This window comes from Lissotriton vulgaris, chromosome 8, assembly GCF_964263255.1.
Source record: "Lissotriton vulgaris chromosome 8, aLisVul1.2, whole genome shotgun sequence".
Taxonomy (NCBI): domain Eukaryota; kingdom Metazoa; phylum Chordata; class Amphibia; order Caudata; family Salamandridae; genus Lissotriton; species Lissotriton vulgaris.
This window is the reverse complement of record NC_141696.1, coordinates 684,232,959-684,254,702: the sequence shown is the minus strand read 5'-3', so window position 1 is coordinate 684,254,702 and position 21,744 is coordinate 684,232,959.

Here is a 21,744-nt window from a genome sequence, read left to right as displayed (position 1 = left end):
TTTAGACATACACATATCACTGTCTACACCTCTTCTTTTGTAACTGGACACACAGTATTCCTTCATGTTTTCTCACAGGTGAGAGAGTTACAGATGATGAGAAATGTGGGCAAACTGGTGAGAACCTATTAACAGCTCCTCTGGTGAAGCGCACATGAGCGACTCTCTCACCTTCCCAACATTTTTTCAAAATTTTTGTGTTTACATACACCATTTTTAATGGGTTTGTTGGAGAGAGTGGACTGATAAACTGGAACAGACTGGTAACTGAATAATAACCGACAAGTAAGTTGAGGCTGTAACCCCCGCCTCCAGTTTTCAAAAGAAAAGAAAACTTGTTGTTGCCCTGTTTGTCTCAGGTCTTTTGTGTTTATTGTCAGTATTGAGGGGAGGGTGACCTGATAGATGTATTCCCTCTTGAGCTCCTTATTGTAATGCATTAGCAATAAAGAAGTCTGATGAGTTAAGGTTATATGTTTATTTGAGGTCAGTTAACAATGCCATATGGATCAAAACATTTTCCTTTACCATGTATTGATGATCTCATTAACACTGTAGGTCAGACCACGTGGTTCTCGAAACTGGATCTTTAAGCTACATATCATCAGGTGGAGCTAGATGAACAGATTCGCCATCTAACCACGTTCTTTACACCTGATGGTACATTCCAGTTTTCTCTCATGCCACTTGGACTGGCCTCAGCAGATTCTGTTTTTCAGAAAGGTATAACCAGGATGTTTATGAATGTGTCCAATGTCGTTGTATTTCAATATGACATTTTAATGTTTGCAGAAACCAAAGAGAAACACAATGAGTGTGTGGAAAAAGTTTTGTCAATTTTAGAATTCAATATATTCGCTATGCATGAAGACAAATGTATTTTTGGGGTGAATGAAATAGAGCATTTAAGACATGTGTTAACTTCAATTGGTGTCAAACCCAAACCAGGTATAGTTAATGGTATGACTAAAGCTCAAAATCCAACTGACAGATAACAATTAAGTTCTTTCTTAGGACTTTGTGAGTTCTACTCCAAGTTCATTAAGGATGTTGCTACCATGGCTGAATGTTTTAGGTCTCTTAAAAAATAACTTTCACTTTGAGTGGTCCACCACTTGTCAACAAAGCTTTGAAAGTATAAAATGAAGCATAATGACAACTTCATTTTTGCAACTGTATGTTGAAGGAAGAAAGACATTTGTTACTCTTGATGCAAGCACCTATGGCATGGGTGCTGTTTTATCATAGTTGGATGGCAGCAAGGAGGTAACTATAGGTTTTGCATGTAGTAGAATGGAAGAAGTGGAAACACGATATCCAGTGATAGAAAAAGAGGAATCCAAGTCTTCCCTATGGGACAGCAAATGTTGCATAAGAACAGACAATAGATCATTGTTGGATATTTTAAAAGACAATTACGAAGTCTACATCAAGATTGTCCAGGTTGACCACTAAACTGTTAGATTTTAACTTGTGAGTGGACCATATTACAGAGAGTGAAAATGCCAGAGCAGATTTCTTGTCACATCTTCCAGTGAATGATGATTCTGTTGATGTTGAAAATCATGGGGAAATTAAAGAATGCATCATATCTAAAGTTGAAGCTGTGGCCATCTCCTTGAATATGGAGACAGGGTGTATTCAGTTGAAGAATGGTCTCATTTTGTGAAAATGGGTTGGCCAAAAGAAAAATCCTGGAGCTTCCCTTGCAACATGATAGTACGGTGGGCAATGAGCTGTCTTTGGAAGGAGGATTGTTAGGGAGAGGGGAGAGATTGGTACCTCTGGAAATATGTTGCCAGTGAATTTTGAAAAACGCCCATGTTGCTAAACACAGAACAATTAATGTTTTAAATTAATTCTTTGAGTTTATGACTATTACGTTAGTGCTTGTTAAATTAACCTGTGTTGTACTTTCTAGTATTTTGCTATACGTTAGCTCTACACATGTTTAACCAGGTGAGCATGTTATTTACATTGCCTTATAATTTAGATGGTGTGCTACAGTTTGTGATCTAAGTGGTTAGCATTTGTCTTTCTTCTTTATTGAATGTAATGCTTATACATGACTATCTCTTTGCTCCCATATGGTGACTGATCTCTCTGGCACGTGTGGAACCTGTGCTATGCACTAGTCTTTTTTCACAGTTTATTTCTCGCATATGTAAATGTCGCTGTCTGCTACACTCATGAACCGTGACCGAGGCTATGGCCGAAACTCACAGGAGAACCTACACATTACATCTTTGAATATCTGCATACAGTGTTGCCTGAGAATTTCTTAGGATTGTGAGAATCATTGCTGATATACATAAAAAATGAAATTGTAAACAGTTCTGTTACAAAATGTATAATTATTTGACCAACATATTCAATAGTAAAATATTAAACTGCACAAAAAGCACATTTGACTGAAAATATTGAAAGAAATGATAAAACACTTACAATATAAAACCAAATAATATTAAAATTGCACCCATAAATACATAATAATATTAACCAAGGTTCATCAAAAGTATTGAATGTGTTGAACTTTTGCCACTCCACTCTAAGCAACACTAGGGAAAGTGTTGGACTTTGGAGCCATTAGATTTACTATTCCTATTCCAGTCTAAGCAACACTAGGGAAAGTGTTGGCCTTCAGAGGTGTTCCATTTAGCATTCCCACGCCAGTCTAAGCAACATTAGGGAAAGTTTTGGACAGTGGAGGGGCCAGATTTACTCATCCCACACCACTCTAGGCAACAGTATGGAAAGTGTTAGTCTTAGAATGGATTACACATAAGAATACAAGTCCTAGATATTTCTATACATAATACATTAAATATTAACCCGTTAACCGCGGCGTAAATTCTGCTGCAGTGTGGGTGATTTTTTGCGCGGGCGGGGCTGCGTCGGCCAAAGGACATGCGCAGCACTACCGAGGTACTGCTCGCGACGGCCATTGGCCGACGGGCGCAGCGAACTGCTTAAATTATATTACATAGACAAATGCTATATATTTTTTTTAATGTTAAACAATACAACAATTAATAATTGCTTATAATAACATTTACTTGCCTAACAGAATTGTTATTATAAGTACTGAATTATTCAATTTCAATTAATACAATATAAAAAGAAAAATCATTCCACAATCAAAATGAAAAAAAACATTTACCATTAAAATAATTAAGAATTAAAAAAAAATATTTAACATAATAAGTACAACAGTAAAGTTATATATAATTAATTATAAATTCACAAATTACATATAAATAACTTTTAATATAACTTTCAAATATTCACAACAAAGAAAACAATGCCAGAGCACTACGAAAAATAAGTAAATTGTCCCTCAATCCAACAGGCCCAAAGGAGTCAGATGGGTAAAGATCCAAGGTATACAAAACACCAGATGGATTTAAATGTTCCAAATGTTTTAATTGTTTCTTTCGCTATTCAGTGTCTGTAAGATCCAAGAAAAAACAGCCCTTCCCATTTGCGACTTCATTACCACCCTCTTAAAGAGGCCGGTAATTTGCATGTGTTTTGCGACCGCAATTATGATTGCAAAATATTCATACATGGCTATGCGGTCGCTATTAGGAAGGGAACGCCTCTTCCTAATAGCGAGTCGCAATACACTATTTTGCGAGTCGCAAATCATTTACGACTTACAAAATATTGTAAGTACATGGGCCAGACTAAAATTGCATGCGCACACGGGTACCTTGGATAATGCCAGCAGTGATGTCACCAAGGATATCATCAATGATGTAATCAGTGATGCAATCAATTATGCCATTTCCCATGTCATGAGTAATGCAATATGTAATGTCATAAGCAGTTCATTGAAGGTCGTGCCAGTTATAGTTAGCTCACTGAACTATAACTGGCGAATTTCAATGATGTTTTAGCTTGTAAACCTTACGCTGTATCTGATTTCGTCACCTGACTACAATGTAACTTTAAGCTTTGTTTTTCCAGTAAATATCTTGGGGCAGATTTATGTTAACTGGCGCATCCCCAGGGATGCGCCAGTTAACGTGCGCCACAGTGCGCCACAGCTCCGCCACCCATGGTGCGCAGCATTTATAATGCGGCGCACCATGGTGCAAAAACGCCACAGATGCGTGACGCATCTGTGCCGGAAATGTGGCGCATTGCTGGAGTTGCGTCGCAAGCGCGACGCAGCTTCAGCAAGGCTCGGGGGTGCCGCATCTACACAATGCTGCATCAAGACCTACGCCTGCTTCAAGCAGGCGCAGGGTTTTGACGCAGCATTGGCCTGAAAGTGACTGAGTGAAATCTCATAGATTTCACTCAGCCACTTTCAGGAGGCGTTCCTGCGCAGGAACGCCTCCTTATGGCGCACGGCTTTACAACGTGACGCATCTCCTAGATGCGTCACGTTGTAAATAGGGCGCATTGTTTGCGCCGCAGTTGCGTCAAATAAAGTGACGCAATTGCGGCGCAAGGGCATCATAAATCTGCCCCATATTATTTGTATGAACTTACATCAAAACAAACTATTTTCGTTAAGTTGCCATGTCCATAAACGATATTTACTAAACTATACACATGCCTAAGCATTACTAAAATGTCACATATTTACATGTTACATTTTTGACACTTCCTTAAACAAATCAACTAATTTAGTTTTGACTCAGTTCGTTTTAGAGCATCATTCCATGGCGTTCACCCAAGCTAATTCATACAATCCCACGCCACTTCTGCAAAACCAGACCTGACACCCTGCATTGTGCTTCACAATTGCTTTACATTTTCAGTGTGATGACCATACTAATGCCAAGATCAGCTTTTCCTCCCAGCTGAATGCGCTCATAACCGAAATATCTTCAACACAAAAAAGCATTTCAAGAATAATGTTCTGAAAATGGATGCTCTTACAAGTAGATTCTACTGTAATTGTATTTAAATAGGCATAAAACTGGGAAAAGGTTAGGCGGCAGCTCTCAGCAGTGGCATAAAAAGTGCACTTCATATCACGGGTAATGAGGCGAGCACTAAGGGATGTTGGGCATTTTATGAAGGCGAGAACGAGGGCTATTTTTTCTGTCTCCACCAACCTCCCTATCTCTGCACTTTCGAAAGTCATTGCCAAACTGAAAAGAATTGAGACAATTCAACTTATCAAAAGAAAATGATGAACGTATTGTGTTTTAATACACACTTTCACCACTGGTTTAAAGAAAAGCAGGGAGAACTGCAAGGATAATAGATTAGTGACAAGCGGTATTTTTGCATCGAGTTTAATATTTAGATCTTCTGGGTGTGAAATGTCATTTTCATTGCATTCATTCATGGTGCGGCTACCACTGAAAAGTCTCATCTTTATCTGAGGCATTAAGGACCACGCACGAGTGAGTCACAAGAGTGTAGAAAGGTGCAGTTTACATGTAAGCAGGCGTGATATTTCAAGAGTACAGGAGAGTTGCACCATATACATTAATGACGATGTGAAAGCATAACAAATTGACTTTGTGTGGTGAGGGGTCTTTAGTGGCTCAATGGGGTCATTTGAGGGGTCAATGGTGTGTTTGCGCATGACTGAGGGGTGGGCTATAAACAGGTGCAGAAGAGTGTTGTGAGGATCAAAGAAGGGCTTTAATCACGATGATGCAATAAGTGCTAGGCACTTCACAGTTACAGGGAGAATAGCATGCATTTCTATGTGTTTAGCCGAAGTCATTTTAAATGTTCCTGCTGTGGAGCCCAGGTGAGTAGTAAGCAAGGAAGGCAGCTAAGCCCTTTGATTGACAGTCATCTGCAGTCGTCAGTTCAATAAGTGTTATGACTGGTTCTTGGCTTACAGAAAATGTTGAGGGGCCTGAGAAGTGTGTTCTGCTGAACATAGTATAGCGTTTTACCAGCCTCTTCCATGAGGGCTGGTCCTTACACCCACCCCATGCCCATCCACAGGGAACCACAACTGGCCCTGGCAAAGTGCTCGGCCAGCTCCCGGGGGTGAGGTGGGGGGGTTTGGGGGTGCGACCAAGTTCTTTGCCAGCGCCGGTTTTCGGATGATTTTTTTACAGAGCCGATTTTGCAGATTTGCTGCAAAAACGGCCCTGTAACAAAAACGGCCCCCAGGGGACCAAAACCGGCCCCCACTCTTGCGGCCCACCAGGGAATTGCCCGGTGCCCTCAACGGCCAGTCCGGCCCTGCCCATACAACACTGGTGTCACCGGTCAGGTGACCCTTCCGATAATAGAGCACATGCTTGTGGCCAGTTCCAACAGCCATGTACCAGGGCCGACGCTAGGTATGGGCAGCATGGGAGCTGCCCAGAACACCGCGCTCAGCCCACCAACATGGGGCCTCGCAAAAGTATTTTCCTGTCTTAGGCCACACATCTATGCTGCAGCACTGCGAGGCCCGGGGAAGGGCTGTCTCTCCCCCGGGCCTCGCAGGCATGTGTAGCACTGCGAGGAATAGGGGAAGAGGCCCACTTCCACTGTGGCTGCTAAACCCGAGAAAGGGCCCCTTCTCCCCTAGGCCTTTAATCCACAGACATAGCAGTGAGGCCCGTCTGCATTTGCAGGTGTGGCCTGCGAATGAAATTCCAGACCATTTATTTACTCCAGGGTAAAACATGATGCCCATAGTCCTGCATTTTGGTGCCTGGCAGTCTAACCATTTAAAAAGACAAGCAACTCTCTTTCAGCTGCTGATGAGCTGTGAAAGAGATGCCTGTCAGTGGCAGAAAGGAAGGTCGTTGCAGCACAGAAGGGGGTCATACTCCTTGTGACGTCACAAGCACCAGCCATTATTTAGCTGCAAATAGCTTTGAACGAGTAAATGAAACCAATTTTTTTCACGCAGTTTTTATATAGCGCAAACTCAACCCAAACGTATTTAAGTGCTTTACATGATCACCAATTACATTTCATAAGGACATATTCCTTTTTTTTTTAGATACGGAGAGTTTAAGTGATTTGCCCAGGATCACAGGATGTTGAGCCAAGAACAGACTCAAGTCTGATTCCTCAGTTCCAAAATCAGCAGCTCTGACCTCAAGCTCCATTTTCTTCCCTCCTCTACCCATGCTCAGGACCTGTCCAGGGAGTACACTTTTTTTTTTAATTAAAACTTTTTATTGTCATTTCATTGTCATTTACATACTTACAATATTGATAAGACCAAATATCTGGTCATGAATCCCCCATGGAAACTAGGGCGTCCACCGGTCCTGAATGACAGTCCATTGGAGAAGGTAGCAGAGTTCGACTACCTGGGAATCCGGCTTAGTGACTCCATGAGCTGGACTTCGCATATTAATAAAATGCTTCTCAGCCATAAAAGGGTGGGCGGTGCGTTACTTAGGGAACACTGCTCTTTCCCCAAACATTGTATGGCCCCTGTTATTGATATTTATAAAGCTAGAGGGGTCTCCGCTGCACTATATGGGGCAGAGCTGTGGGGCACTTGCAATTTGGAGGTATTAGCCAAAGTGGAGAGCAAATTTTTGAAAGACCTAATGGCTCTCCCCTTGAGCACACCCACAGTTCCCGTACTACTGGACCTGGGATGTAGATCGATCGCGGATCAGGCACGACTACGGCCCCTGTTGTTGTGGGCTCGTTTGTGGAGGGTCCCCGAACTTGCCTCATACGCTGAGGGCCTGTCCGAGGTGATGGCCATGGGGGGTTGGCACAGGGTAAAGTGGTTGAGGGATGTCAAAAGTCTTTTGGGGGAGCTGGGATTGGGCGAAGCATGGGTCACTCGCTCTGCCCCACCCAAAGCCACCCTGAAGAAACTGTACTGGGACTGGGTCTCTTTCAAACTCATTAGCAACCCACGACACTGCAATTCCACCGCAGCTTTCCTACGAATCAAAGACGTGGTGGCTTACGAACCCTATCTTGATTTGGTTTCCATCGCATTTGTACTTTAGGTTTAGGGTGGGTACCCTACCAGTAGGCTATTTGATATCGAGATGGAAATCGACCTCCCAGCACTCCCCCTATTGTGCCCTATGTCCCACGAGGGTGGAGACGGTTGCTCACATCCTTTTTGAATGTCCAGACTATTGTAACCCAAGAAAGCGTTTGCTCAAACCAGTGTGCAGATCATTTGGCACCCGCCAATATTCAGTGGCCCTACGCATTCTACTAACAGACACTTCCGCCCTTGTAGTTTGTGGTGTCTCAAAATTTTAAAATGGTCTTGGTTGATCTGATCAAATAGGCTTTCTGTATAAATCTAATTCTATTTTAACTGTACATATCCCCATGTTTTATTGTCTTTTTATCTCTTTGGATGTATTGTTATGTACATTTGGTGAATGCCTTTTTTAAAATATTTATTGTATGTACTGCTTTTAAGATATTTTTATGTATCGAAATAAAGCATATCAACCAACCAACCATTTACATATTACATGAACAATAAACATTAAACCTCTCCATCTGAAGTTCAGTTGTACATATCATGCCACACGGTACCTTTGGCAAGTGCATCACTTCTTAAAACATTCCCCACATCATACAATATTACAATCAGATCATCCCTCCCGTTGTCAACCCCTGTGACCATACCCTTATTCCATCCTCTGCGGCCCTTCCCCTATTTCATGGACTTCCGTCAGGGGTTGAGTTCGCAAGTGGAGGTTCACATATATTTCCCCGGAATTCGTTCCACCGCCCTCTCCGCTACCATTGCAACATCTATGTCTTTTTCCCATTGTTGGTGTGTAGGTAGTACCCCGGAGCCCCAGTTCTTGGCTATATTTCGTCTGCCAATCGGTGTCCCTAGTTTGTCCCAGTTTTGTAGCGCCAGATTGAGATCAGCAGGTTGCCACACATTCAAGAGGCAGCATCTGGGATCCAACGGGAATTCTGCCCCCCCAATCTCCGAGATCTCCGACATCACTCATTCCCAGTAAGACTGTATATGTGGGCATTCCCATATTATATGATAAAATGTTCCAGTGAGCCCACAACCTCTAAGGTAGAGTGGATCAGGGGTATGTCCAAGTTTGTGTAATATGGTGCATGGGTAATACACACGGTGTAACACTTTGGGTTGTAGGAGTTTTAGCCTAGATGGTATTGTCGCCTCCCGGGCCGATGCTAGTGCATCCATCCAGTCTGATTCCTCCATGACTCCCAATTCTGCCTGCCATTTCTCTTTTAGTGTCCCCGTGGGGTCGGGTTGGTTGTTAATTAGTTTACGGTACATATGGGAGATTGCCTTCTTGCCCATGTATTCCGTGAGGATTCTGTCTTCTAAGGGTGAAGTCTCAGCTAGTTGTTTATCCGGGGGATAGCGCTTTGGTGCGCGTGTCTAATTTGGATATAACAATAGAGCTCTGTCTCCACCATCCCATATTTTTCCTGCAGCGTTGCAAAGGGAAGAATCTGTCCCTTCACCCATAGATCCCCTATTTTTGTAATACCGATGAGGTCCCACTGTCTGAAACACTTAGTGTTAGCCAAGGTGCCCAAGCGTCGGGTTTCCCAAAGTGGGGTGGCTTATGACAGTACACCCTCCCAGCCCAGCGCCCTTTGTGATGTGTGCCATATTTTAATTGTGTGTGCCGTTGGCCCAGTGAGCGTGCTTCGGGAGTACACTCTTAATATCTACTTCATACATGAAGCCTGTTTCAAAGTGCTGCCATATTGTCAAATCAGTGGATGAGGCACGGGGAAAGAATAATTTGCCTAAGATCAAACAAATGGTTACATTAGTAGATACAGGACTGCATTGCACTCCTACTTGGGGAAAGGCTATATATTTACCACTGTATTGCATTTACATGATTATACAATGCGACTGGGCACCCTCTATTGTCTAAGGTAATATTTAGCCATTTTCAAAAATCACACTGACTAGTCGTTTTTACATTGAATCCAAACAGTCCAAATCTTGCCAGAAAAGTAACAGCAGCACAATAAGTTCAGAAATGTGTTTGCCCCAAGAGCACACAATTTGGCCAAATTGGAGGCCGGATTAAAAACTCAATCTCCTGCTTCCACATTTCCAGCTAGTCCACCAGACCACAACTGGTGTGTTGGTGATCCTGTTGGCAAGACAGAGGAACTGCCCAACTGAGGGAAAAGTCACTTTGTTATGTGCTTCCCAGCTTTAAATAACATAAGTGAGTGAAACTTCACTCGGTTACAGGTTGCACAGCGTAAATACACTTATCACATAATCCAAGTAATCCAAGGAAACTAATTTAACAAAGTTGTATGTGACACTTTATATTATAGGCCTTTATACATAAATGACCTGCTCACATTGTATGCATTCTCATGAATATGTTACAAAACAGTCTGCATTGTGGACAAAACTTTATCCTAAGTAAAAACTTCAACATCCGTAATATCAGTTGTCTATTTCCATCTCAAAGCTGAGATTAGATGTAAAATATCCATGGCTAAAGCATACCCACTGGACCAAATCCAGTGGCAGAAGATATTTACTGGATGGCATATAGGGAAGACACTGATATTTACCACGGGTCTTTCAAAGCTTAAGATTTTTTCATGCCATTAGGTGCCAGAGTTCATTTTCTAAACTTGTTGCTCAAAATGTGCAATAGCGATCAGTGAAGGCTTACTCCAGGACGTGGTAAAGGGATTATAACTTAAATATAGTGTGAAGGGTAGTCAAGCTCGATGAACTGAATCTAAGGCTGAGTTACCTTTTAATATGGCCTGCTTTAAAAAAGGAGGGATTTAGAATAAAATCCCCCAAATCCACTATGTGACTCATAGTTCCTGTTCCCCAAGAGACAGCTTCTAATGCCTCTGCACCCGCAATGTGTCTCCACTCGTGCAGTGTGTCTTCAAAGGCAGACATTTTCCTGTGAAGTGATAATGGAACATTGGTCACCCTACTTGGCCCTCACAGCAATGTCTGGAGACCAAGGCTGCGAGGCCTAGGGAAGGGGACTCTCCTCTTCTGGGGCTTGCAGCACCAGACCATGGGAGGGATGCCCAGGGCAGTGGGCCACATCCAATGGGCCATGCAGCACTAGACCTCAGTTGTGAGGACAAGGGGAAGGGACTAACCTAGCCTGCGCCCTGCCACTTTGAACCATAGTGGAGTAGTTCAGAGGAGGGAACACCCATTCCCTGTGCTTACAGTACTACACTATTGTTACAAGGCATATGGAAGAGGGCTGCCCTATTCTGGGTCTCCTCCCATTGGTTTGCATCACTAGACAATGGTTGATAGGCCTAAATGATTGGAGGCCCCTACCCTACACCTCGTAGCCATGGTGGAGAAATGAAAGACCTTGTGGATGACCGCTTTACCCTGGGCCTTGCAGCCATGGCTCAGTGGTGCCAGAACCATGGGTAGTGGGCTCCCTCTCCTAATTCTCTCAATGCTACAGCATGTCTGATATTGCATGTGTCTTACAGCACTTTACCCTGGCCCTCTGTATGGGCATATGTCAGGGGCATAGCAATCAGTAGTGCAGCAGGTGCAGTGACACCAGGCTCTGGGATAGAAAGTGTTCAAATCTTCCCAAAATATGGCTTTACTGTACTCGGTAGCCAGTGGACGAGGGTGAGGGGTCACTTTTATTTTGCACCATGACACCATCGCTGCGGTTCTTCCCTTTCTTTTATGGGCTTCACAGCCATGCTCCAGAGTTGTGAGGTCTGGAAGAAGCTCTCCCTTCACTGGCTCTTGAAGCCATGGCTGGACATTAAAGGGAGAAGGCACCCACCCATGTGCTTAGCAGCAGTGGGCACCATGGTTGTGAGGCCCATGGGTCCTCTATCAGCGGGTGTAGTTAACAATAGTGCAGCAGGTGCAGTTGCACCACAGCTCAAGGATGTTAGGGACCTTATGCACCCACGTTATGCTGTGTTTTACTGTCTGGTATCATTTTCTTCCATCAGGGCTGATGTCTACATTACCACTATGCCACTGGTTCCTTCTCCCATGCACCGCACAGCCACGATCCAGACCTGCAGAGATCAGACAAGGCCTATTCCTCCCCTAGGCCTCACAACCATAGTCCAGTGCTGGGAGGCCCAAGTGAGGGAGTCTGCTGCCCTGGGCTGTGCAGCACAGTTCCTGGATTCTCTGCCAAGGGTAAGAGGCACCCTCCGAAGGGTGTCCCTAGAAATAGTGTAGGAAGTGTAAGGAGACCATGGTCTAGAGAAGTTATGGGCCCAATGCACACAACTTATGGCTGTATTTTACTGTCCAGTCAATGACTAGAGGGTAGTGGGAAGGAAAAATTCAACTTGCTTGCATGAAGGTACATGGCAGCATGGCTACACCACTGTTCCCGCTCACTTGCGCCACACAGCATGATCCAGTTCTGCAACGTCCAAGAGAATACTCCTCTCGCCTGGACCTCACAGCCATGGTCCAGTGCTCTGAGGCCTACTAAAGTTGAATGGCAGGGTGCATGGTTGTTCTTCATTTTAGATGTTTGCCCTAGATTCTACTGCAAGCTCCTGCTGGATGCCAAATTTCCAACTTTTTTTGCTTGCCAAGGGATTGATGTAGGCAAGCAGGATAATCAACAGGTGGTACAAAACAAATAGATTAGCTGGCAAGCCCAGGGCAGTCCATCCCAGTGGTATGCCACAGCACTGACTCTGGGAACAATCACTATACAGAGGTGGCCAGCATTTACTAACATGACAACAGGGAGGCAGGACTTGTACCAAAGGACTAAAATTGAGTATTTCAATGTGTAGAAATTAAAAATATGTTTACTTGTTTTATTAGTTGTAATATTTATTTTTTATTGTTTTACTGTTATGTGCATATCAACAAAGAGAGAGGTAGGGAGGGGGCAACACTCTTATTCCCCACTTGACATTATGAACAACAATGAAAGAGTGTTATTTGTTAGAAAACACAAAGGTATTTGAGCACAAAGGAAAACAACACCTATTTGGTGTGTTTAGAAAGCCCTCACTCACCGACCTGGTCGGTGACATGCTTCATCATCGGGCCCCACTGGGAGTGACCGAATGCCACCCCAGTGTGCTTCAACGCCAGATTTACTGCGGAGCGGGTAATGTGAAGATGTGTCTATAGTGCCCCGCAAAGCCCTAGCTTCAAGCGAACTTCAGCAGCCTGATTAGACATGTCGAACAATGTAAACCGGCATGCAGTGGCGGCTGTGACATTTGAAATTGGTGAGGCGTAAAATTGGCGGTGGAGGGCACCTCGGCGAGCGAGCCGAAGGACCACTGCCTCCATAACTATATACCATTGTATATTGACAAATATAGTTTACAGCAAGCGGGTATTTGCACTGACTAGCGTCAGTTACTACAGTGGTTAATTTATTTGACCAAAGAGTTGTGGCACTTTTCATTACCAACCCTTGTATGCACTAGTTTCTGCCAACATTTCTCTTTAAGAAAATTACAAAAAACAATTTGATGGACAGAATGTAGATCAATGTCTTACATTCACCCCAGTACAAGGATCTGGGCCTAAATCCATCGTTTTTTGCACTCCACACCACCCTGGGTCAGATAATGGCTTTATGCAAATCAGCTCTGACCCTGTGCCCCATGGGAACAGTCCAGTCCGATCTACAACAGCCATATCTTTCCCAGACCGGAATCAAGCATCCGAGGACCGGACCGGTTTCGAGGTAACACCTCTCATCAGCCCGGCTAGCTTGACTCCAGTGGTGTGGAGGCTCTGGGACCCACGTCTGAGCTACCCCAGTACACTCAGGGAGAAAATTACAAAAAACAATTTGATGGACAGAATGTAGATCAATGTCTTACATTCACCCCAGTACAAGGATCTGGGCCTAAATCCATCGTTTTTTGCACTCCACACCACCCTGGGTCAGATAATGGCTTTATGCAAATCAGCTCTGACCCTGTGCCCCATGGGAATAGTCCAGTCCGAACTACAACAGCCATATCTTTCCCAGACCGGAATCAAGCATCCGAGGACCGGACCGGTTTCGAGGTAACACCTCTCATCAGCCCGGCTAGCTTGACTCCAGTGGTGTGGAGGCTCTGGGACCCACGTCTGAGCTACCCCAGTACACTCAGGGAGAAAATTACAAAAAACAAACAACAATTTGATGGACAGAATGTAGATCAATGTCTTACATTCACCCCAGTACAAGGATCTGGGCCTAAATCCATCGTTTTTTCGGACTGGACTGTTCCCATGGGGCACAGGGTCAGAGCTGATTTGCATATCGCCATTGTCTAACCCAGGGTGGTGTGGAGTGCAAAAAACGATGGATTTGGGCCCAGATCTTTGGACTGGGGTGAATGTGTGACATTGATCCACATTCTGTCCATTTTTTTTTTTTTTTTTTTTAAATAATTTTTATTGTAGACATACCTGTACAGGCCAATATACGGATATCAGTAGCAACATAAGTGTCAGCAGATATTCAGTACGTTTCTTCAATCATTACACAGCCTTCCGGCCCACAACCCGGGGGTTGGGCGGCGTTGTAGTCCCTGCCCTTCCATGCCTGACGTTCCGTAGAGAGGAGTGGTTATTGTCCGGATTAAGTGTATGTCTACTTTTATCGTCCTACCAAACTACGCGCTGAACCCCAACTCCCCTTCCCCGCGCTAGCCCCTAAACACCCCCCCCCCCCATCCCACCCCAACCCGCACACCATCTCCCGCCTAAGGCTACGTTAGTACTAACCCTGGGATGCTAGCCTCATGCTCCCCGTATTCCTGCTATTCCTGGGGCCTCAACTCGCTTCCTCTGTGCCCCCCCCTCCGGGAGTCTCCTCCTGTGCATCAGCCTCGCTATCCCTGAGCGCCTGCACCATTACTTCCCATGCGGTCGCGGTGTCAGCCGCTGTCTGGGTAGGGGTCCTGCGCGCTATTTGGTATCTATGCGTGCTGTCAGCCGAGGCCCATTTCAGAAACTCCTGCCGCCATCTCCGTGGAGTAGGCCCTAGCCTCGCCTTCCAATTCCTGGTGATCTCTCTCTTAGCTATCATCAGCCCCATGTCGATAAACTTACTCGTGATCTTATTCTTGGGAGTGTGGGGAAACCAGTGCAAAAGGCATTCGGCCGGTCCATACTCTAGCGATCGTTCAGTCACCTCATTCAGTACCTCCCCTACTTCTTGCCAAAAGTCCTGCAGGATCGGGCACGCCCATAGCATGTGTACTAACTCAGCTCCCTCTTCCGGGCACCGGGGGCAGGCTGCTGTGTCATCGCCAAAATACCGCCGTATTCTACCTGGTGTCATATACGCCCTATGCAACACATAGTAGTGTATCAGTTGGAACCGGGCGTTTCTCGTGCTGTTACGAGCTCTGCGGACAAGTTGTGCCCAGGTCTTGTCCGGAATGTCTCTGTGCAGATCCGCCTCCCACTTGGCTTTCAGGGATGCGAGAGGAGGGATATTCTCCCTAGCCATTCGGTTATACAGGCATGTAACTGCCTTAACCGTGCCCGCCGCCATCATGGTGTATTGGCACGCCGCTGCCGTCTCGGGCTCCCCAAGCCCCGTGCCCCAGTGGGCATGCATCGCCCTGGTCACCGCTGCATGCAGCAGGAATCCCCCACTCGGGATACCGAAGCGGTCTGTTAACTCCCGGAACGGGAGCAGTGTTCCACCCTCAAAGAGGTCCCCAACCACCTGAATTCCCGCTTCCTCCCACTCCTGCAGGCTCGACCAATCGCCGCCATGTGGTAGTGCCGTCAGCATGGCCAGTGGTATCTCAGGCGCGTAAGGGCGTTGGGTACCCGCTCTCTTCTGGGTCCGATTCCAGCATTGTCGGTACGTGCGCTGTTCCAGCGATAAGTCCCGACTGTCCAACCGCTGCCGGAGGGTTATGTACGCCAGGACGTGCCTGGGCGTTCCCCGCAAATTTTCATCCTCCGGGCCCCGGAATACCCTCGCTACCTCCTGCGTGAAGACCTGTAATTGGGCCGCTAGGTAATAGAGCTCGAAGTCCGGCACCGCCAGCCCCCCCTCATCCTTCGGGCGAGAGAGCGTGGCTAGCGCTACTCTGCACCGTCCCGCTCCCCAAATGAACGATGTGATCTGCGATTTGAGGAGCTTAAAAAAGGAGCCAGGTATCCAGATTGGGAGCGTCCGGAAATAGTACAGTAATCTCGGCAGGGCCACCATCTTTAGTAGGGAAATCCGGCCCGCCACTGATAGCGGTAATGTGGACCAGAAGGACATACAGCCCTTCAGTCCGCGCACGCACCGTCCCAGGTTGCCCTCGAGTAAGTCTTCCGGCTTATGGTAAATGTGAACCCCCAGGTATTTCACGCAGGTAGGGTTCCAGGTCGCCTCCGACTGGTGTTGCGGCTGGGCAGTGCCCTCCAGCAGCGGGAACAAGCTTGTCTTGGGCCAGTTGACCCGCAGGCCCGATATCTCTCCGAAGCTCTCAAGTAGAGCTTCCGCCCTCCTCAGGTCCTCACCCCCGTCGCGGAGGAATAGTAATAAGTCGTCAGCATATAGCGAAATAAAATGATGCCCGTCACGGGTCCGCACTCCGTGGGTGTGCCGCCCCGTTCGGGCCGCGGCCGCCAGCGGCTCAATGGCCAGTGCAAAAAGGAGCGGTGATAGGGAGCAGCCCTGTCGAGTGCCCCGCTCCACCGGGTATCGGAGGGATACCGCCGGACCTACTCTCACTCTCGCAATTGCTTCCGCGTAAAGGACCTTAGTCCAGTGGATATAGCCAGCTCCCAGGCCGAAGCGCTCCATGATAGCGTAGAGGTAGTCCCACTCGAGGCTGTCAAAGGCCTTTTCAATATCAACCGACAGGACCAGCTCCGTCCCTGTTCTCTCGGTGAGCCCGTCCATGATGCGGATGAGCCGTCTGATATTAGCCGTGGTGTTGCGGGTCGGTATAAAACCGTTTTGGTCGCCATGCACCAGCCCCGCCATGTGTGGCAGGAGTCTCGCCGCTAAAATGGAGCTCAGGATTTTGTAATCTGCGGTGAGCATAGATAGCGGCCTATATGACGTGGGGTCAGCACTCTCCCTGCCGGGCTTCAGCAGTGGGACCACTAACGCCTCCCTCATCGATTGCGGTAGTCGACCCGTCGCCTTGGCCTCCTCGTAAACTGTCTGGAGACGGGGGGCCAGTACGTCCAGGTGTTTGGCGTAAAACTCTATGGGGAGTCCGTCTAACCCCGGCGACTTATTCCTCGCCATCCGCCTCACCGCTAGTCGTATCTCGCCCACATCAATGTCCGCCCCCAAGTCCTTCGCCTGCTCCGCCTCTGTCCGACCTAGGGGCAGGTCGGCCAGGAAGGGACCCACCAGTTCTGCCCTGCCGCCCGGGTCACTCTTGTACAGGCCCTCATAATATCGTTGGAACACGTCGACTATGCCTAGTTGAGTCTGTTGCACCACTCCCGTCTCATCCCGCAGCTGGAGTATGGGAGCACATCTCCTGGAGGGGTTCGATAGCCACGCCAGGAGGGTGCTCACTTTATCGCCTTCAACATGGGAGCGTAGCACGTACCGCTTGTAGTCAAAAGCTCGAAGCCTTTCCACCTCAGCGGCTACCGCCTCCTTGGCCGAGCATAGAGAGTCCTGGAGTTCTGGCCGTCCAGGCCGCTTCCTCTCCGCCTCTCTCAGGTCCACGTCCGCCTTCGCCAAGTCGCCAAGCAGTACCTTCCGTACGCCCACATAGTCTCGAATGCAGATGCCCCTTGCCACTACTTTAAAGGCATCCCACTCCATCGCCCTTGAAGTTGCCGTCCCCGCGTTCTCCGCGAAATACGCGGTCACGCCTTTCGCAAGGGCCTCCCCGAATAGGGGGTCCTCCAGTGTCTCAGGCCTCAGTTTCCAGAGCCGAACCCTGGGCTTCTCCGTAACCCACGCTAGCCGGATCAGGAGCGGGTTATGGTCTGAGATTGTCCGCGTTAGGTATTCTGAGCTGGTGACGCACGGTAGCACCTCCCGGGAGCAAAGTATGGCGTCCAATCGGGCGTGCAGGTCATGGAGCCCTGAGAAATACGAGTAATCCCGATCAGTCGGGTGTTGCCCTCTCCAGACGTCTACGAATCCCCAGTTCTCCTGCCAATCCCTCCGTCCCCTAGAAAGTCTGTGTACCGGGGAGTCACGAAGGGGGGGGTGAGATCTGTCCAGCAGGGGGTCGGCAATGGAGTTAAAGTCACCCCCCAGCAGGACCGGGCCCGCAAGGGGGTGGGCCAGCGTCCCCGATAGTGCAGCTAGGAAAGCTAATTGGTCCGTGTTTGGGGCATAGATGCTAGCTAATACTATATCTCTACCCTCGAGCTTCCCCTCCACTACCACATATCTCCCTTCCTGGTCAATCCAGTGCCGTGAGAGTTGGAAAGGCGTGCCAGCCCTAATCCATATGAGCACCCCTCGCGCATAAGCCGAATAGTTGGTGTGATAAACCTGGCCCCGCCATCTCCTTTGTAGGGCCTCCCCCTCCCGTTGTGTGAGGTGCGTCTCCTGCAGCAGCGCGATGTGTACTCCCCTCCGTACTAAGTAGGCATGCACTTTGTGTCTGCGTTGCATAGTGTGTAGGCCCCGGACATTCCAGGTCATACAAGTCAAAACATTTGCATTAGCCATTATCCCAGTGATCTGGTCGAAACCCCCCTCCCAGGTCCTTCCACATTCTGTCCATCACCTGTTTTGTTTGCAAATTCCGCCCTAAGTGCGCTGGGGATGCTCAGACGTGGGTCCCAGGCACTCCACACCACTGGAGTCAAGCTAGCCGGGCTGATGAGAGGTGTTACCTCGAAACCGGTCCGGTCCTCGGATGCTTGATTCCGTTCTGGGAAGGACATGGCTTTTGTAGTTCGGACTGGACTGTTCCCATGGGGCACAGGGTCAGAGCTGATTTGCATATCGCCATTGTCTAACCCAGGGTGGTGTGGAGTGCAAAAAAACGATGAATTTGGGCCCAGATCTTTGGACTGGGGTGAATGTGTGACATTGATCCACATTCTGTCCATCACCTGTTTTGTTTGCAAATTCCGCCCTAAGTGTGCTGGGGATGCTCAGACGTGGGTCCCAGGCACTCCACACCACTGGAGTCAAGCTAGCCGGGCTGATGAGAGGTGTTACCTCGAATCCGGTCCTCGGATGCTTGATTCCGTTCTGTGAAGGACATGGCTTTTGTAGTTCGGACTGGACTGTTCCCATGGGGCACAGGGTCAGAGCTGATTTGCATATCGCCATTGTCTAAACCAGGGTGGTGTGGAGTGCAAAAAAACGATGGATTTGGGCCCAGATCTTTGGACTGGGGTGAATGTGTGACATTGATCCACATTCTGTCCATCACCTGTTTTGTTTGCAAATTCCGCCCTAAGTGCGCTGGGGATGCTCAGACGTGGGTCCCAGGCACTCCACACCACTGGAGTCAAGCTAGCCGGGCTGATGAGAGGTGTTACCTCGAAACCGGTCCGATCCTCGGATGCTTGATTCCGTTCTGGGAAGGACATGGCTTTTGTAGTTCGGACTGGACTGTTCCCATGGGGCACAGGGTCAGAGCTGATTTGCATATCGCCATTGTCTAACCCAGGGTGGTGTGGAGTGCAAAAAAACGATAGATTTGGGCCCAGATCTTTGGACTGGGGTGAATGTGTGACATTGATCCACATTCTGTCCATCACCTGTTTTGTTTGCAAATTCCGCCCTAAGTGCGCTGGGGATGCTCAGACGTGGGTCCCAGGCACTCCACACCACTGGAGTCAAGCTAGCCGGGCTGATGAGAGGTGTTACCTCGAAACCGGTCCGGTCCTCGGATGCTTGATTCCGTTCTGGGAAGGACATGGCTTTTGTAGTTCGGACTGGACTGTTCCCATGGGGCACAGGGTCAGAGCTGATTTGCATATCGCCATTGTCTAACCCAGGGTGGTGTGGAGTGCAAAAAAACGATGGATTTGGGCCCAGATCTTTGGACTGGGGTGAATGTGTGACATTGATCCACATTCTGTCCATCACCTGTTTTGTTTGCAAATTCCGCCCTAAGTGCGCTGGGGATGCTCAGACGTGGGTCCCAGGCACTCCACACCACTGGAGTCAAGCTAGCCGGGCTGATGAGAGGTGTTACCTCGAAACCGGTCCGGTCCTCGGATGCTTGATTCCGTTCTGGGAAGGACATGGCTTTTGTAGTTCGGACTGGACTGTTCCCATGGGGCACAGGGTCAGAGCTGATTTGCATATCGCCATTGTCTAACCCAGGGTGGTGTGGAGTGCAAAAAAACGATGGATTTGGGCCCAGATCTTTGGACTGGGGTGAATGTGTGACATTGATCCACATTCTGTCCATCACCTGTTTTGTTTGCAAATTCCGCCCTAAGTGCGCTGGGGATGCTCAGACGTGGGTCCCAGGCACTCCACACCACTGGAGTCAAGCTAGCCGGGCTGATGAGAGGTGTTACCTCGAAACCGGTATGGTCCTCGGATGCTTGATTCCGTTCTGGGAAGGACATGGCTTTTGTAGTTCGGACTGGACTGTTCCCATGGGGCACAGGGTCAGAGCTGATTTGCATATCGCCATTGTCTAACCCAGGGTGGTGTGGAGTGCAAAAAAACGATGGATTTGGGCCCAGATCTTTGGACTGGGGTGAATGTGTGACATTGATCCACATTCTGTCCATCACCTGTTTTGTTTGCAAATTCCGCCCTAAGTGCGCTGGGGATGCTCAGACGTGGGTCCCAGGCACTCCACACCACTGGAGTCAAGCTAGCCGGGCTGATGAGAGGTGTTACCTCGAAACCGGTCCGGTCCTCGGATGCTTGATTCCGTTCTGGGAAGGACATGGCTTTTGTAGTTCGGACTGGACTGTTCCCATGGGGCACAGGGTCAGAGCTGATTTGCATATCACCATTGTCTAACCCAGGGTGGTGTGGAGTGCAAAAAACCGATGGATTTGGGCCCAGATCTTTGGACTGGGGTGAATGTGTGACATTGATCCACATTCTGTCCATCACCTGTTTTGTTTGCAAATTCCGCCCTAAGTGCGCTGGGGATGCTCAGACGTGGGTCCCAGGCACTCCACACCACTGGAGTCAAGCTAGCCGGGCTGATGAGAGGTGTTACCTCGAAACCGGTCCGGTCCTCGGATGCTTGATTCCGTTCTGGGAAGGACATGGCTTTTGTAGTTCGGACTGGACTGTTCCCATGGGGCACAGGGTCAGAGCTGATTTGCATATCGCCATTGTCTAACCCAGGGGGGTGTGGAGTGCAAAAAAACGATGGATTTGGGCCCAGATCTTTGGACTGGGGTGAATGTGTGACATTGATCCACATTCTGTCCATCACCTGTTTTGTTTGCAAATTCCGCCCTAAGTGCGCTGGGGATGCTCAGACGTGGGTCCCAGGCACTCCACACCACTGGAGTCAAGCTAGCCGGGCTGATGAGAGGTGTTACCTCGAAACCGGTCCGGTCCTCGGATGCTTGATTCCGTTCTGGGAAGGACATGGCTTTTGTAGTTCGGACTGGACTGTTCCCATGGGGCACAGGGTCAGAGCTGATTTGCATATCGCCATTGTCTAACCCAGGGTGGTGTGGAGTGCAAAAAAACGATGGATTTGGGCCCAGATCTTTGGACTGGGGTGAATGTGTGACATTGATCCACATTCTGTCCATCACCTGTTTTGTTTGCAAACATTTCTCTTTAAAGCAGTCTCATTTGGGCAGTGCACCAACACTTGATTTCAGGGCATCTGCTGCCACCAATATTAATCCTCATTTCGTTTCCTATTGCTGTCAAAGTCTGTACCATCGCTAAAATGTCAACATTGCAGGAGAGGGCTAGTATGTCTACGAATGAGTAATGCCCCAGTCTTCCTTCC